This window comes from Artemia franciscana, chromosome 8 (assembly GCF_032884065.1).
Source record: "Artemia franciscana chromosome 8, ASM3288406v1, whole genome shotgun sequence".
Classification (NCBI taxonomy): Eukaryota; Metazoa; Arthropoda; class Branchiopoda; order Anostraca; family Artemiidae; genus Artemia; species Artemia franciscana.
The window spans coordinates 37750413-37758509 of NC_088870.1; the positions used below are offsets into that span (position 1 = coordinate 37750413).

Sequence of the window (8097 nt, forward strand, 5' to 3'; positions counted from 1 at the left end):
ACATCCTTGTTTACACCCAAATGAGACATAACTAGTCTAGAAAATTTTCCCATCACCTTTACATCAAACTTCACCCCCCTATACATAGCTGCTATTATTGCTACAAAACAAGACGGCAAGCCTATTTCTAACAGGCTTTCAATTAACAACCTCCTATTTACTGAATCAAAAGCACTTCTCAGGTCTAAAAAGATACAAATAGCCAACCATTTTTCCATCTCAATATTTCCAAAGTAAAAATATGGTCAATAGTGCTGAATGTCAATCTGAATCCCACTTGTACTGGACTCAGTATTTCCTCTTTATCTAACCAATCTCTTAGCCTAAATTCCAAAACCTTATTTGCACATTAGGGGAAGGGGGGTGGGGGGTGCATTATATCAAATACCTAACCTAACTATCTCTATATATAAATATTAATTTAAATGTAATTGCATCATAGTTTGTTTCACAAAAGAACCTAACTTTACTTATTGAGTGTGTTCTGAATAACACACAAGTAGGCTTATCCCTTGGCTTATAAATGCAAGTTCACTTGCATAAGAGTTGAAGCAGATTGCAGGAGGCCCTTGTAGGCCTTGAATTGGGCTCGTTATTTCCATTCATATTCATTTCTTTGGCGGGGTAATCAGTTGTAAATAGATTGCCAAATTTGTCAATATGCTGCTTCCCCCTTTCTGCAATTGTGAATTAACCTGAGAGAGAGCCTCCAACAGGTTGAACCCAACCCACCGTGAATTAGCATGAGAGGGTTGACTCTAGTTCAGCGTTGTCGAGTGATAGCCATGAGAGGAAAATTTTCAAGTAATTTAACCCGTAGTCAACCTGCATGTGTTCCCTAGCGAGAACCTCCAACAGGTATGACTCTAGTTTGGCATTTGTGAAGGGACACACATGCACGGAAAGGTGTAGCATAAATGGCAGACAGTAACAACGGCAATCAAAGGGATAAATTTAACCCTTGACTGGGCTGCCCACTTAATTCAACAATCTGTCTTGGCTTTTTTCTACAATTGGCCATGACTTCCACTTTTCCTACAACTATTCCCTCTTTTTTAAATTCAATATAACTGGCCTACTAACAACAATATTGATGCATAGCTTAGATTTTTTGTTATGCGTTGATGTATACAATTCTTCTCAATTCCTATTTTGATAGCAATACATAAGGGTTTGAGTTTCACATTATTTTGCATAATTGCATAGCCTACTGGTTTTGACCCTATTTTCTAATGTAGCAAGAAGTTAGGCCTACTTAAAAAAGAAAAAAATTATATGCTGACCAATGGTCAGCATTGCACAGCAAGTGATATCCTGATTCAATGTCTGTAGCTGGGAGTGTTACAAAACATTGATTCTTCATTTGAATTCATTTGAGTGCAAAAAACATTTGATTCTTCTTAAGTTTTTCCTCTAGATTTCTCCAGGTAGGCTAATCATTATAGCTAGGTGTACTGTGGCTAAGCTTACAGAGTCACACCATTGACCCTTATCCCAACCAAAATAACAGCAACACCAGGCCTTAAACTCCTAAGCTTAGGTTTTCAAGCCTGGAGTAGCCTACAAGAAATTTTGGTAGGAGGGCACAAATGTATCTATAAATTAATATTAAAAAGTTGTTACAGGCTACCAATAAACTGCAAAGTTTTTTGAAGCACTTCAATGAATTACAGGATTCAATCTAGCCAAGGCTAGCTTAAGTAATTATCATTGAATGTTTTAAATCAGCTTCCAGAGTGACACAGTGTTTCTTTCTGTCAAGTGAGATTGAACTAAGCTTTCTTTGAACTATATACATTTTTTTCTGGACAATTAGACCTATTACTCACTCTAGGCTATGCCACCTCTACAAAACAATTTACCACTGACTCTGGATAGGCTAGCAACTGTCCAAGGATTACAGGAATTTAATTAGAAACTTCCTAAAGCAAGACCTGAAGACTTCACCCCTACAAACTATTCAACAAGCTTCTCTAGATATGCCTAGATCACATTAATGCTTGAACTTAGCAATGAATTTTTTTGTAAAAATCATTTTAAGGTCAAAATAAGATTGTTTACCATCACTGGTTCTTTGAACAATTGCAGTTCCATTCTCTACCCTGCATAAAGGCTCATGGTCTTCAAACTTTTGTTAGCCACTATAAAAGTTTTATATATTATTCTGGTGATGATAATGATGTTAAGTTACTTAACTAAAGATGCTCGTTAACTATCTTTAGTAAAAGTTACTGAAAAAGTTACTTTGAAGTAACTTTTCTGTCGTTCCAGCTGCTAAATAGCATCAGCTGGAACGGAAAAAGTTACTTTTAGTAACTTTTCCGTAACTTTTAGTTACTTTTTGTCGCAGCTGGAACACGCTCACTATTTAGCCCTTTTCTTCTTCTTATTCAGCGGACGGGCTTTTCAGTTGATACTATTTAGCCCTTTTCCTTTTGGCTCACTCTGTGAGATCGACAGAGCTATGGAGCTGGTTTGTCTTGTATGATTTGTATCTGCTCAGATTTCTTGGAGTATATCTTTTGATACCAGCAGTTGAATTATAAGAGAGTATATATTGATCTCTGTGCTCTGCGGGAGAGTATGGTCAGCAAGACTCTTGGCTGTTAGTGGAATTTTGTGGTGTTTGAAGCATTCTACCATTTTACGTCGCAGGGTATACTGTGCAGACGTCAGCATATTACATTCAAATAGGCAGTGATCTATTGTTTCATTCTTAAGATTACATGACCTGCAAAGGGGGGACGAGGGAACTTCGCCACTTGAATTAGGAATCTGATATGAAAATGCCTGAAAATTTAGCCCATTTGAACCTGACCGAATCCTATGATAAATCTTGGAAAGGTGCTTACTTGGGAAAGGTGATGGGGTAGGATTCTTATTAATTATCAGTACCTCTGTAAATCTCCAGCGGTAAATATCTCTAATGGGGATTGGTCTCCCACTTGGCTGGTCAATATTTAAAGCATTTTTGGCTATTTCATCTGCCTTATGGTTACCTATTATACCTGAGTGGCTTGGAATATACTGTATATGAGTTAAAATACCTTTTGAAGCAAAAATATCAATAATCCTAAGACAAAGAAATGTGTCAATATCCATCTTATTTTGAGAAGCTGACGAAAGAAGTTCTAGGCTTGACAAAGAATCAGAATATATTATAATATTATTAATATTAACTTTCATATATTCATTAACCATGAGGAAATCTAGTGCCATGATTATGGCGTTTATCTCGGCAGACATTACAGATGAATTATCTTGTAATCTCTCTCCTAAAGCGATATTATGGGTTGGGAAGAAAGCTCCGCTTGCCACTTTCTCATTCATTTTGGACCCATCTACAAAAATTTGGAAATAGTTTTTATAAGCAACATTATTTAGTTCGGCAAATTTTTTCTGAATAAAAGAAATGGGGGTAAGTTCTTTGGTCCACTTTGAGAAGTCAGTCTTTATTATGGGGGTTGACCAACTCCAAGGGGGGGTTTGGGGGAATGTGGGTGAAATAGATTTTACTGGCACTGGGAACTTCTTGTGGATATTTGCATATTCATTTGCAACGCCTCTAAACATAGATGGATTTCTTAACCAGTTATGCAGGGTATGAGAATCATTGGCTTCAATTTTTGTAAGGTACTTAATTAGTAGAGATCTTCTTCTTTCATTTATTGGTGATAGTCCACTCTCAGTAAGCAGAAACTTAGTTTTTGTTGGTTTCCTAAGACCAAATATAAGACGAATTATATCATTTTGTGTCGTTTCGATTTTTTGCATGTGGGTCTTAGCACAAGCACCATACACTATGAGGCCATAATCAATATGGGGTCTTATATATGATTTATAAAATTGGATTAGTGTTTTCTCATTACAGCCCCAAGGTGTGGCTAGTAGCCTTTTAATTATTCTTGTTTTTCTATAGCACTTTTTTATTGTATTTGTGATGTGGAGGTGGAAATTTAGTTTTTGGTCAAGTATGAGCCCTAGGTAATTAATTTGATTGTCCTCTGGGATAAGTATTCCATTTAATGTTAGCCTAGCATCATAATGATTTCGCTTATGGTGGAATTGGATAATTTTTGACTTTGTGGGTGCAGTAGGTAAAATGGACTTTTGGGAGAACTTTTCAAATTGGAAAAGTGCATTTTGCAACTTTGAATGCGTAATCTCGAAGGTATTGCCAGTTGCCCATAATACCAGATCGTCAGCGTACTGTAGATTGGTATGTGGGAGGTTCATGTCCCACAGAAAAAGTGAAAATAGGAGGCAGCTCAGGACTGCACCCTGTGGAAGGCCTTTGGTTATTGAAGTTTTGGGTGAAGAGGCTGAACCTACACAAACAATGAAACTTCGGTTTTCTATAAAGGATTTTATGAAGGATACAAGTTTGGGGGGTAGTCCAAGGTTTGTAAGTTTAACTAATAGAATCTGGTGGTCAACATTATCATAAGCACCTTCAAAATCTAGGAATGCAGCAGTTAAGACATTATTTTTTGATAGGGATTCATTTATTGCATTTGTTAACACTATGAAAGCATCTGTTGATGAGTGGTGTTTCCTGAAGCCAGTTTGAGTATGAGGTATCAGATTATTCTTCTCAACAAACCAAAGCAGCCGATGGTAAATCATTTTCTCCATTAATTTTCCCAGCACTGGGGTAATCATTATGGGTCTATATGACTGAGGGTCATGTTTAGGTTTATTTTTCTTTAAAATTGGTATGAGAGATGAACATTTCCAGATGTTAGGGAATGTGGATGTAGCCCATGCATGGTTATAGCAATTTAGGAGCTCCTGTTTGTACAAAGGGGAAAGATTCTTTATCCATATAGGGTGTATATTATCATAGCTACTTGTAGCATTGGCCTTGATATGCTGAATTGCATTATTCAATTCATGTATCGAGAAGGGATGGTTTATATATTCTGAACCTGGTCGGGGCTGGTAAATAGGATTTGTCATGATTTGTGTGGTGATATTTTGGTTTTTTGATGTTAGCTTTTTTGAGAAAAGGGAGGCAAATAATTTTGCCTTATCAGTGTCGTTATCATAGAGGGAATTCTCATGTATTAGTTCATACATAAGGGGGTTGGAGGATGTTTTTTTCCCACAGATTTTGCTTATAAGTCTATGTATTCTTGGCTCAGATGTTTCTCTGGAAAGATTATTTGCAAAATTATTCCAATAATTATATTTGGCATTAGTTATTGTTCTCTTGAGGTTAGCCTCTGCTTGTAATTTACTTAAATATGTGTCAGGGGATGGTTTTCTTAGGTATGCTCTCCTAGTTGCACTTTTTATTCTCCACATAATTTGGCAATCTTTTGTCCACCATGCTTTAGGGGTGTGTTTAGGGATGGTTTTCCTAGGTGAAGTTCTGGGGATAGCTTGATTAGCTGCATTTGTTAATATTGATGTCATAGCTTCAGCACACGTGTCAGCAGTTACAACTGAGGTATGAGATTTCTGGGTTAAACTTAGGACTTCTTCATTAAGCTTATTTCTAAACATGGTCCAATTTGCTTTGGTGTTGACATATTTAGGGATATGTGGGAGAATGTTGGCTGGTTCATTTAAAGAGGATACTATTGCAAAATGGTCAGTGCATAGATTTTCAATTTTCTTAATATAAATTTTATTTAGTATATTTATTGAAACAATTTGTAGGTCAATAGTTGAAAATTTACCACTTTTGGGGTTAAAATATGTATTTAGATTAGGAGGGGTAGCAATTGCTAAATCGGCATTATTTGAAATCAATCTTTCAATGAGCTTACCAGCTTTATTTGCTGGCTTATCCCCCCACAGAAGACTGTGGGCATTAAAATCCCCGCAGATGATTATGTTTTTTAGCATATTAGAATTAGTAATATAAGTGAAAAAATCCATGGCATCTGTAGTCTGGCCATTGGGGTTATAAAGACTTAATATGTATGTTTTTGTATTATTTATCCAAACATTGATGCCAATAACATCAACATCATTTGAAAAATCTGGGAAATTAATACCGCAGAATTTAATATTATTATTTAAAATTATAGCTACGCCACCTCCTTTTCTCTGAGAAGACCTATCCTTTCTCAGGATAGTATATCCTGGAAACTTTGTTTGTTGGTTATTAGTCAAATGGGTTTCTTGAAGGCAAGCAATATCAATGGAATTTTTATTCATAAAAGATAAAAGTTCATTTAACTTATTTTCTGAAAGTGATCTTACATTCCACTGAAGTATTGAAATATGCTGCTTTGTTGTTTTAATTTTCATTTTGCTGTGTATCAATCTTTAGCTTTGCTAGGAGCAGAGCAAGATCTTTTTTTGCTTGGATATGCATGTGATTGGGTAGGTACAACTTTGCCAATTCGCTTATTATTTTTGCTTTTTGTGGTTGTTTTAGGTTCATTGACTGTACTGCATTAGAATTTAGTATAAATAGGCACATGTTAGGTGTTAATTCATTTGGATATTCATCTGGCTTTTTGTTGATAATTTGATTAATACCCGTTAATACTTCTGATTCATTTCTACTCGGGAGAGGTGGCCATTCTGTTATTCTATCATTACTTGTAGAGCCTGGAAGGTTTGTCCAGGGTGAACCTCTCTTATAGGAATGTGAGCTTGGTTGCTTTGAGGAAGGAGTTTTATTGGGGGTGCTTGATGCTTTTGGTAGAATGGTTGGTCTGTGGGTGAGAGGGTTGGGTGGTTTCATAAAGTTTTTGGTCAGGTGTGATTGAGCTGCATTTGCTTCCATTGCTGCAAAAGGGTAAGGTATGTTTTTTTCTGTTGCTATTTGGAGTGTTAGTGCTCGTTTTTTATATACAGGGCATAAAGTTTTATTAGTAGAATCGTGGGGACCATTGCAGTTGATACATTTTGGCTGATTGTTTTTACAATTTATCATTCCAGTGGGGTGGGAGTTTTTACAAGAATTGCATTCATGTAATGTTTCACTGCATGTGTTTTTTGTGTGTCCTAGTCTTAGACATTTTTGGCATTGGATAGGTTTTGGCTTGTAGGGCTTGTGGGGTTTCCTTTGTCCAAATAGGAATATCTGATCCAGGTTATTATTTTCTTCTCTTAGTGTGAATAAGAAAGACTTGCTTAACTTTTGGCCATTGGCATCTGGTTTACCCAATTGGGTTACATCAGCTACTGGGATTGGGTTACCAGTTCTGTCAGAGAGTCCTTCTTTTAGATCCTGAATAGGAATTTCTGGAGGGATGTTATACACTACTATTTTAGTTGGGTTTTGGTTTGGGGACCAGAGAACAGATTTTATTGGTATGTTAAGAAGAGATTTTGAATTCTGTAATATGTCTGCTGATTTAGAATCTTGAAGGGCTATTAGCAGAGATCCATCACGGTTAATGTTTAATGAAAACATTGATTTTAACATTTTAAAGATTGCAACCCTCAAAAGAGCTACCTTTTTTATCTCAAAGGGGGTATCTGGAGTGATTTTTAAGTAAATTCCAAGGTTTTGTGAGGGGAATGTTGGATTATGGGAAGGGGTATTATTTTTGATTGGTGAAATCTTTTTCCTTTTTTTTGAGTTTCTTGATAGGACCTCTTGAAATTCATTTTCAGTCTCATCCTGTATTGTGACATACGCCCCGACTTCCACCATTGTATTATTCAATGACCCCTCATGTGAGCTTTGAGAAAGTTGACTTGACCAGCCAAGGGGTTGAATGTTTTCAGTGGTACTTGGGGTAGGGTCAGGGGGGATTTTTTTAGGTGGTGTTCTATGCATTGCCTATTGGAATAAGCTTTAATACAATCAAAAAAAAGAAGGGAAAAATTGATAATATAAAACCAGACTGTCTGCCACTCTTTCAAAGGGAGGACTTCACCATCCACAAAAAAACACTATAGTGTTGTCTAGAAGATGGTTTGGTATAAGATTGGTTCAACTGACTGCTGATAAATCTGGGTAAATATCACAAGAACTTTTGTTATAAATTTCTTTAAGCGTTGCTGTTGAAGTTGTTTGTAGAAACAACTTCCTTTTCCTGTAGAAGTGAGCAAAAATATTCCTCTTCTTTCCAAAAACATATACTCATAAATTTAATTGGCAGCACTGGGAAAGTTAGCTTTTGAATG

At 36.3% G+C, this 8097-nt stretch overlaps 1 protein-coding gene across 1 annotated transcript in view; it reads right to left on the minus strand.

The window, feature by feature from the left end:
- Positions 1–8093, minus strand: part of LOC136030380 (syntaxin-5-like) — a 61361-nt gene extending 53268 nt beyond the window's left edge. The window contains exon 1 of the mRNA XM_065709305.1: positions 8004–8093. The gene's annotated coding sequence lies outside the window, so the exon portion shown is untranslated. The remainder of the gene's footprint in view (positions 1–8003) is intronic.
- Between the last annotated feature and the right edge of the window lie 4 nt (positions 8094–8097).